Below are 11293 nucleotides of genomic sequence, written 5' to 3'. Positions count from 1 at the left end.
AGCATCCTGCCAATCAATTTTAAGACCCATAGGCTTCGTGCGATCCTCAAGAAGCTCACCTAATTCTTCTTGAAGAGCAGGATCTGCAGCTTGCAAGAAAAGTTCAACTTTTTCAACATCCAATGCTCTTTGTTCAATGGCATCAAGCTGACTATACCTCTCCTCAAATTCTTGAATCAACTCCGAAGCAGCTAGACCTTTGTTTGGCATGTAGACCCATTCTCGGAATGACCGCCGAGTAGCCATACCAAAGTCTTCAAGGAAATATTCTTCTTTCAAGGCCTTCTTAAAATCTTGCCAATGTGTATTTTGAATAAAAAGATCAGTCACTTTTGCCCTCAAAGTGGGTGTGACAAGACGAAGGAAGTACTTACTCATAAGTCCAGCTAGAACTCCAAAAAACCCCATCTTGATCTCATATCTCTTCAAATATGTTGAAACATTACGGCCATCAAATAGCTTCTTCTCATTCTCAACTGCTTCAATAGCCTTAGTCGCACTGTTTGCATTCTCCTGCTCCGAATAGAGTTGCCTTTGCTGAGACAACTATTGTTGATGCAATTGTTGTTGCTGCTGCATATACAATTGTGTTTGCTGATTTTGGAGCTGCATATACATGGACATATTCTGTAAAATCTGCTTTAGATCCTCTGTTGAAGTACTTGACGCAGCAGTCATTGATGGAGTTGAAGTAGAGGCAGCTGGAATTGTAGAAGAAGCTGAAATAGAGGCTGAACTATCTCCCATCCTGAAATTTTTGCGACGCTTTCACGTCGGGTTCACCAAAGATGTCGAAGGGTTTTGAAAGCAATGTCGCAACTTCAGAAGTCCTTGATAAATTTCAAGATAGAAGATCCATCATGTGAATAATCCTATTACCCAATTTTCCACACAGCAACAAGTTCTGGACGACTCTGTTTTATGGTTGTGGGTGTACGTTCAAGAAAGAATTATGAATGGTTTTTGCAGAATACAACAGCAAGCTTCTGGAAAACCCTTTTTCCTATTGCAACAAAAATTGCTCCATGTAAGCAATCATATCTAAACTTTATTGGGCCTACATACAAATCAATTGGCGTTGTAAGTAGGTCACATGTCACTGCACTACTGATATGATGGTGCCATGCTGATGTGGCACAGTCTTGGACAGCATTTTATTTTGCATTCCATAAAAAAAAAGAAGAGCAACACCCTGTTTTAGGATGCCGTTAAAAGCTGAAAGATTTCCTTTCCACATTTAAGATGTAAAATCAACAGTCCAGCTTGGTTGCAGACATCCGTTGCTTTCCTATTTGTAGTTGCTGTAGTTGCTATACTCTCCCTCCCTCCCCTTGGAAACAGTAGTCCAAGTTTTTGTTCTCTAGAACATAAATTATGATGGCTGTAAAGCCCCAATCCTTGCGCTTCGAGCCTCTCCAAGTCCTATAATGTCAAGTATGCGCAGGCGGATCAGTTTATGTCGAAGCCTTCTATGCCTACGATAATTTTTCCTCCACTTCTTTTTGAAAATGATAACTTTGGCATCCAAAAGTTGTTCTTCAACCACTGCATGAACAACAGCCTTTGGTACAACAGGACTTCCTATGCTTGTTTGTGCCTTTGAGCCTAATAACAAGACCTTCAGTAAACATAGCTTGACGTTCACATCAACACGCTTCAGCTTTTCTATGTAGATATAATCTTCAGGTGAGATCTTGATTTGATGAGAATCAACCTGCACATTTGCAAAAACCTTAGGTGCCCTGTAAGGTGGGATTTCTTCAGGTTTGACGCGCCCAACGATCTTCAGGATCAACTTCAATAAGCTGTTTCACTCAAACCATAGGAATCAAGGATAACCATATGCATTGATCAAAACTTTTACCCCAAACAAGCCATTGCAAAACCATTGTACTAGTTGGAGTAAGCGATTTGATTGTCCAATCTCCGCAGCTTGCTTAATTTCCTTGGCACTGAGAGGCTCCCGGTCAGTTCCTCAATCCTCTCCCGATTAGCATCGCTTTTATTCCTTATTTCTTCCTTTCTCCGTAAATCTCCTTCGAAATTGCAGAGAGTCGCCCCTGATTGCGATTTCCTTTCTAAAGTTGCAGAATTCCTCCTCAAGATGAGAACAGAGAGAACCGATATCGTACTCTGCTCAGCAGAAAGGGCATGAAAACTCAAAATGCACAATCTCTTCGCTTGCAAGGTCATCCAGACTCAAAAGACGATCTATGTGGGCAAACTGCAGAGATCCCCCCCCCCCCCCCCCCCGATTCGTTCCGTAGCTCCCCTGTTCTTCTCATTCCTTATTACTTCTTCCTTCTTCATTCATCTCCCGTCGATCCTTTTCCAATGCTTTCTTCCTTCCTATCCTTGGACTCCCGAATCTTCCTTGCCTTTTTTTGAATCTGCTTTTTCCCTCCCTTGTTTTTAGCCACCCTTTTCTTTTCCTTTTTACAGGATTAGTGGCACTTTTCTTCTCCCATACACATGCAGATTGAACCTATCAAAAAGTAGCCTCCATCTTTAGCAATTATAAATGGAGAGTGACAAGGATAGCACAATCTCCAATCAAAGGTTGGCATAGCATGTACACAACTTGCCCCTTCAAGGAAGATTAAACAGTGCTGTACTGCCACCTGAAATAGCACTATTACTTGTCTTGGGGGGGGAAGGTCCACCAAAGCATTCAAGACAATGAACCCTATAGAAGCCGAAACATGCTACTACTATGCGTATCCGTCTCGGTGAAGTGGGGAAAACAAACACCAGCAACAACAATGTGCACCGAAAAACCCCACCTCACACGCACAATCTCACCAACTATATGTGCTGATGATGCCTTCCGTTTGATTTCAATGGCAAGTACTCCAAAAAGGAGCACCTGAATTGTCGTCTCACTCGCATACCAGAAAGGGCCATTGATACCATACTCCCATGTAACATTAGAGCTTTGCAAAATAGTAGCTGCCCAAGTCCACTATGATACAATGACACTTGCAATCAAGCCTGTCTTGATGCTCCTACCAGCTGTATTGCACCATTCTGAGGTGTGCTAAACATCAAGCAAGCTCTCACATTTGGCAAACATATCCACCAATGTACTTCGACTTGCATCTCTTGGAATTAGTTTAGTACTTCCTCACAAAGCCCATAATCGGCATATCTTGAAATAAGTGTAGCCCATGAGATTGCATCTCGAGTTACCAATCTATCAAAAACTCCCTGTTTTTCTCTGTCTTCGGCATAGAATGAAAGAGCAAACATAACAACTAAGTATGTACAAAGTATCAAATCACACACACAACTCTTGGGTGGTTTCACACCTCGAATGCGCAGCAATACGACATCCACCCCCTCTAATCCTGCGCATCCTCCGGATGGGCCAACTACCCATGATCGTTATCATCAAGATCCACAAACAGATCAATCTCTTCGTTATACATTTCTGGTAGATCAACAAGATTATCTATCATATCATCTGTCTCTTCCATTGGAGTTTCTTCTCGTTGCTCTTCTCTTGAAAATTCTTCCAATGCATAATCCTCATCATCTCTTTTCTTGAAAATCTTGATTCTTTTTCCAGCAATAGACACTCTAAGCACTGTCCCATCCAATTCTGTCAGCTCATATGCTGCATTATCAAAGATGTGTCTGACTATGTATGGCCCAAACCATCTTTTCACTATCTTCCGAAGTGCAGTATGCTGATTTTCAAGGCTGCTATCAAAGACCAATACCCAATCTCCCTCTTCTATTGCTCTAGGCCGCAAGCGATGCCTGCTGTCAAACCTATCCTTATTCCTTAGTCTAGCAACCTTCAACCTATCAATAGCTAGCTGAATATCATCACGTCTCCTCTCCAACTGCCGAATCCGAAGAACTAAGAGCTCCTCTCTCATCAAATCCTCCTGCCAAGGTAAAACTGACCAAGTCAAAGCACAAGTCTCAGTCGGCATAACCGGTTTCTGACCATACATCAACTCTGCAGGCATATATCATGTGGTAACACTATGAGTCATACGATCAGCCCACAAAGCAAATGGTAGAAGTCTCGGCCATTCTTCAATCCGTCCTCTGCATGCTTTGGCTAATGCTTTCACTATTGGTGGATGCCCTCTTTCCCAAAGATGTCGAAGGGTTTCGAAAACAATGTCGCAACTTCAGAAGTCCTTGATAAATTTCAAGATAGAAGATCCATCATGTGAATAATCCTATTATCCAATTTTCCACACGGCAACAAGTTCTGGACGACTCTGTTTTATGGTTGTGGGTGTACGTTCAAGAAAGAATTATGAATGGTTTTTTCAGAATACAACAGCAAGCTTCTGGAAACCCCTTTTTCCTATTGCAACAAGAAATGCTCCATGTAAGCAATCATATCTAAACTTTATTGGGCCTCCATACAAATCAATTAGAGTTGTAAGTAGGTCACATGTCACTGCACTACTGATATGATGGTGCCATGCTGATGTGGCACAGTCTTGGACAGCATTTTATTTTGCATTCCATAAAAAAAAAGAAGAGCAGCAACCTGTTTTAGTAAGGGGGGGAAATAGTAGTCCAAGTTTTTGTTCTCTAGAACATAAATTATGATGGCTGTAAAGCCCCAATCCTTGCACTTCGAGCCTCTCCAAGTCCTATAATGTCAAGTATGCGCAGGCGAATCAGTTTCTGTCGAAGCCTTCTATGCCTACGATAATTTTTCCTCCACTTCTTTTTGAAAATGATAACTTTGGCATCCAAAAGATGTTCTTCAACCACTGCATGAACAACAGCCTTTGGTACAACAGGCCTTCCTATGCTTGTTTGTGCCTTTGAGCCTAGTAACAAGACCTTGAGTAAACATAGCTTGACGTTCACATCAACATGCTTCAGCTTTTATATGTAGATATAATTCTCAGGTGAGATCTTGATTTGATGAGAATCAACCTGCACGCTTGCAAAAACCTTAGGTGCGCTGTAAGGCGGGATTTCTTCAGGTTTGACGCACCCAACGATCTTCAAGATCAACTTCAATAAGCTGTTTCACCCAAACCACAAGAATCAAGGATAAGCATATGCGTTGATCAAAACTTTTACCCCAAACAAGCCATTGCAAAACCACTGTACTAGCTGGAGTAAGCGATTTGATTGTCCAATCTTCGCAGCTTGCTTAATTTCCTTGGCACTGAGAGGCTCCCGGTCAGTTCCTCAATCCTCTCCCGATTAGCATCGCTTTTATTCCTTATTTCTTCCTTTCTCCGTAAATCTCCTTCGAAATTGCAGAGAGTCGCCCCTGATTGCGATTTCCTTTCTAAAGTTGCAGAATTCCTCCTCAAGATGAGAACAGAGAGAACCGATATCGTACTCTGCTTAGCAGAAAGGGCATGAAAACTCAAAATGCACAATCTCTTCGCTTGCAAGGTCATCCAGACTCAGAAGACGATCTATGTGGGCAGACTGCAGAGATCCTTCCCCCCCCCCGCCCCCCCGATTCATTCCGTAGCTCCCCTGCTCTTCTCATTCCTTATTACTTCTTCCTTCTTCGTTCATCTCCTGTCGATCCTTTTCCAATGCTTTCTTCCTTCCTGTCCTTGAACTCCCGAATCTTCCTTGCCTTTATTTTGAATCTGCTTTTTCCCTCCCTTGTTTTTAGCCACCCTTTTCTTTCCCTTTTTACAGGATTAGTGGCACTTTTCTTCTCCCATACGCACGCAGATTGAACCTATCAAAAAGAAGCCTCCATATTTAGCAAATTTAAATGGAGAGTTACAAGGATAGCACAATCTCCAATCAAAGGTTGGCATAGCATGTACACAACTTGCCCCTTCAAGGCAGATTAAACAGTGCTGTACTGCCACCTGAAATAGCACTATTACTTGTCTTGGGGGGGGGAAGGTCCACCAAAGCATTCAAGACAATGAACCCTATAGAAGCTGAAACATGCTACTACTATGCGTATCCGTCTCGGTGAAGTGGGCAAAAAAAACACCAGCAACAACAATGTGCACCAAAAAACCCCACCTCGCACGCACAATCTCACCAACTATATGTGTTGATGATGCCTTCCGTTTGATTTCAATGGCAAGTACTCCAAAAAGGAGCACCTGAATTGTCGTCTCACTCGCATACCAGAAAGGGCCATTGACACCATACTCCCATGTAACATTAGAGCTTTGCAAAATAGTAGCTGCCCAAGTCCACTGTGATACAATGACACTCGCAATCAAGCCTGTCTTGATGCTCCTGCCAGATGTATTGCACCATTCTGAGGTGTGCTAAACATCAAGCAAGCTCTCACATTTGGCAAACATATCCACCAATGTACTTCGACTTGCATCTCTTGGAATTAGTTTAGTACTTCCTCACAAAGCCCATAATCGGCATATCTTGAAATAAGTGTAGCCCATGAGATTGCATCTTGAGTTACCAATCTATCAAAAACTCCCTGTTTTTCTCCGTTTTCGGCATAGAATGAAAGAGCAAACATAACAACTAAGTATGTACAAAGTATCAAATCACACACATCACTTTTGGGTGGTTTCACACCTCGAATGCGCAGCAATACGACATAAACCCCCTCTAATCCTGCGCATCCTCCGGATGGGCCAACTACCCATGATCATTATCATCAAGATCCACAAACAGATCAATCTCTTCGTTATGCATTTCTGGTAGATCAACAAGATTATCTGTCATATCATCTGTCTCTTCCATTGGAGTTTCTTCTCGTTGCTCTTCTCTTGAAAATTCTTCCAATCCATAATCCTCATCATCTCTTTTCTTGAAAATCTTGATTCTTTTTCCAGCAATAGGCACTCTAAGCACTGTCCCATCCAATTCTGTCAGCTCATATGTTGCATTATCAAAGATGTGTCTGACTATGTACGGCCCGAACCATCTTTTCACCATCTTCCGAAGTGCAGTATGCTGATTTTCAAGGCTGCTATCAAAGACCAATACCCAATCTCCCTCTTCTATTGCTCTAGGCCGCAATCGATGCCTGCTGTCAAACCTGTCCTTATTCCTTAGTCTAGCAACCTTCAACCTGTCAATAGCTAGTTGAATATCATCAGGTCTCCTCTCCAACTGCCGAATCGGAAGAACTAAGAGCTCCTCTCTCGTCAAATCCTCCTGCCAAGGTAAAACTGACCAAGTCAAAGCACAAGTCTCAGTCGGCATAACCGGTTTCTGACCATACATCAACTCTGCAGGCATATATCCTATGGTAACACTATGAGTCGTACGATCAGCCCACAAAGCAAATGGTAGAAGTCTCGGCCATTCTCCAATCCGTCCTCTGCATGCTTTGGCTAATGCTTTCACTATTGGCGGATGCCCTCTTTCCCAAAGATGTCGAAGGGTTTCGAAAGCAATGTCGCAACTTCAGAAGTCCTTGATAAATTTTGAAGATAGAAGATCCATCATGTGAATAATCCTATTATCCAATTTTCCACACGGCAATAAGTTCTGGACGACTCTGTTTTATGGTTGTGGGTGTACGTTCAAGAAAGAATTATGAATGGTTTTTTCAGAATACAACAGCAAGCTTCTGGAAAACCCTTTTTCCTATTGCAACAAAAATTGCTCCATGTAAGCAATCATATCTAAACTTTATTGGGCCTCCATACAAATCAATTGGCGTTGTAAGTAGGTCACATGTCACTGCACTACTGATATGATGGTGCCATGCTGATGTGGCACAGTCTTGGACAGCATTTTATTTTGCATTCCATAAAAAAAAAGAAGAGCAGCACCCTGTTTTAGGAAGGGGGGAAACAGTAGTCCAAGTTTTTGTTCTCTAGAACATAAATTATGATGGCTGTAAAGCCCCAATCCTTGCGCTTTGAGCCTCTCCAAGTCCTATAATGTCAAGTATGCACAGGCGGATCAGTTTCTATCGAAGCCTTCTATGCCTACGATAATTTTTCCTCCACTTCCTTTTGAAAATGATAACTTTGGCATCCAAAAGCTGTTCTTCAACCACTGCATGAACAACATCCTTTGGTACAACAGGCCTTCCTATGCTTGTTTGTGCCTTTGAGCCTAGTAACAAGACCTTCAGTAAACATAGCTTGACGTTCACATCAACATGCTTCAGCTTTTATGTGTAGATATAATTCTAAGGTGAGATCTTGATTTGATGAGAATCAACCTGCACGTTTGCAAAAACCTTAGGTGCCCTGTAAGGCGGGATTTCTTCAGGTTTGACGTGCCCAACGATCTTCAGGATCAACTTCAATAAGCTGTTTCACCCAAACCACATGAATCAAGGATAACCATATGCGTCGATCAAAACTTTTACCCCAAACAAGCCATTGCAAAACCACTGTAGTAGCTAGAGTAAGCGATTTGATTGTCCAATCTCCGCAGCTTGCTTAATTTCCTTGGCACTGAGAGGCTCCCGGTCAGTTTCTCAATCCTCTCCCGATTAGCATCGCTTTTATTCCTTATTTCTTCCTTTCTCCGTAAATCTCCTTCGAAATTGCAGAGAGTCGCCCCTGATTGCGATTTCCTTTCTAAAGTTGCAGAATTCCTCCTCAAGATGAGAACAGAGAGAACGGATATCATACTCTGCTTAGCAGAAAGGGCATGAAAACTCAAAATGCACAATCTCTTTGCTTGCAAGGTCATCTAGACTCAGAAGACGATCTATGTGGGCAGACTGCAGAGATCCTTCGCCCCCCCCCCTCCGATTCATTCCATAGCTCCCCTGTTCTTCTCGTTCCTTATTACTTCTTCCTTCTTCGTTCATCTCCCGTCAATCCTTTTCCAATGCTTTCTTCCTTCCTATCCTTGAACTCCCGAATCTTCCTTACCTTTTTTTTGAATCTTCTTTTTCCCTCCCTTGTTTTTAGCCACCCTTTTCTTTCCCTTTTTACAGGATTAGTGGCACTTTTCTTCTCCCATACACACGCAGATTGAACCTATCAAAAAGCAGCCTCCATCTTTAGCAAATTTAAATGGAGAGTGACAAGGATAGCACAATCTCCAATCAAAGGTTGGCATAGCATGTACACAACTTGCCCCTTCAAGGCAGATTAAACAGTGCTGTACTGCCACCTGAAATAGCACTATTACTTGTCTTGGGGGGGGAAGGTCCACCAAAGCATTCAAGACAATGAAGCCTATAGAAGCTGAAACATGCTACTACTATGCGTATCCGTCTCGATGAAGTGGGCAAAACAAACACCAGCAACAACAATGTGCACCGAAAAACCCCACCTCGCACGCACAATCTCACCAACTGTATGTGCTGATGATGCCTTCCGTTTGATTTCAATGGCAAGTACTCCAAAAAGGAGCACCTGAATTGTCATCTCACTCGCATACCAGAAAGGGCCATTGACACCATACTCCCATGTAACATTAGAGCTTTGCAAAATAGTAGCTGCCCAAGTCCATTGTGATACAATGACACTCGCAATCAAGCCTATCTTGATGCTCCTACTAGCTGTATTGCACCATTCTGAGGTGTGCTAAACATCAAGCAAGCTCTCACATTTGGCAAACATATCCACCAATGTACTTCGACTTGCATCTCTTGGAATTAGTTTAGTACTTCCTCGCAAAGCCCATAATCGGCATATCTTGAAATAAGTGTAGCCCATGAGATTGCATCTCAAGTTACCAATGTATCAAAAACTCCCTATTTTTCTCCGTCTTCAGCATAGAATGAAAGAGCAGACATAACAACTAAGTATGTACAAAGTATCAAATCACACACACAACTTTTGGGTGGTTTCACACCTCGAATGCGCAGCAATACGATAGCGTGTATCATCGCGTGTAGACTGTAGAGCACACACGCTAGCACACGCACTCTAAGACGCGCCCTCAGACGCTACGAGAGGAAATATTTTTCCCATCTATATCTGCTTCTACACTGAAATGTATACACGCTATCAGACGCGCTCGGTCGCCTGATTTTAGCCCAACGACCGCCATTGATGATTTACAAAATGCAATAAATAATGGAATCACAAATCCTAAATACACAGACAGAGCAGAGAGAGAAAGAGAGAGAGAGAGAGAGAGAGAGAGAGAGAGAGAGAGACTCACCTTGGGTGTTTGGTGTGGTAGGTGGTGGCACTTCTTCCTTCTCCTTCTTCCTCTCCTTGGTAAGTTACCCTCCCTTGATGCTTGCTTGCTTGCTTGCTGCTTCTTCTTGTTCTCCTCTCTCTTGTTCTCTCTTTCTTCCTCTCCTTGGCTTTCCTTTTTCCCTTCTTGTGTGTTTGAAATGAAAGAAGAGGTGAGTCATGAGGAGGTGAGGCATGAAGAGACTAGGTGAGGCATGAAGAGAATGCATGTTGGCTAAACTCAAGCTTCAGAACCGCAAAAAACACAGGAAAGGAAAGGCGCAGTTTGAAAAGAAATGATTTAAGTATGGTTTGAATTTTGACGTGTGCGTCTATTTTTGCGTGTATATGCGTGTCTATTGTTCAAATAGACGTGAGGATAGACGTGAATATAGACGCAGAAATAGATGCTAATATAGACGTGTAGGTAAACACGAATATAGACGCACATTTAGGCTTTATCATAATTTTTCTTAAAAAGATAAGTTTTAATAATGAATTCTTATCATAAGTTTTAATGTATTTATGATGATTTTTGTGTATTTAAAATTGAGATCTTATGTAAACATATGAATGAAAAATATTTTAATTTGATGTTGTCATGAATTAGGTTTAATCATGTCGTCATCACCTAGTGCGATGCATGCTGATGAGTCAATGAGCACATCCTCAAGTGAGGATGAAACATTGCGTCTTCATAATCGAGATGCATAGCTACGATGAAAAATTAAATGCATGTGTGATCGTTGTCGAGGGTGTATTTTTCGAGCACGTCGAATTGCAATGTCACACCTCAGCTTGTATGGAGAATGGGACCGAGAAAAATCACCGGTATTCATTGTTTTTTTTTACCACTAAGATTGCTAGTCTATGTTATGGGAATTATATATCAACGTACATGAAACTCCCTTTTGTGGTTGAGCAGGATGCAGTGCCACATCCTCAGATGCTCCCTCCCGGTGTCGTAGAGTTCATGCAAGGGCTGCAGAACACGGGGTTCAAGATACAGCAAGAAATGAGGCTAACAAGAAAAACTCAAATATTTGATGCCAAAGTTCACTATCAAGTTAATTACATGAGGATCATGTTCAGAGAAAAAAAACTGTAGTATCTCATATCCAACTTTTCATTCAGATGTTCAAGAACAGTTTTGCCGTTGGCTGTTAAATTCTGCTCGGTAGTAATTCTTGTGAACAAATTTTCAGGATTCCATTTAAAGTCAAAACAAAGGAATTCTGTAGTAGGCAACA

This window comes from Lygodium microphyllum, chromosome 10, assembly GCF_053477565.2.
Source record: "Lygodium microphyllum isolate KBCC chromosome 10, Lygodium_microphyllum_v1.1.10, whole genome shotgun sequence".
Classification (NCBI taxonomy): domain Eukaryota; kingdom Viridiplantae; phylum Streptophyta; class Polypodiopsida; order Schizaeales; family Lygodiaceae; genus Lygodium; species Lygodium microphyllum.
This window is presented reverse-complemented; position numbering follows the sequence as displayed.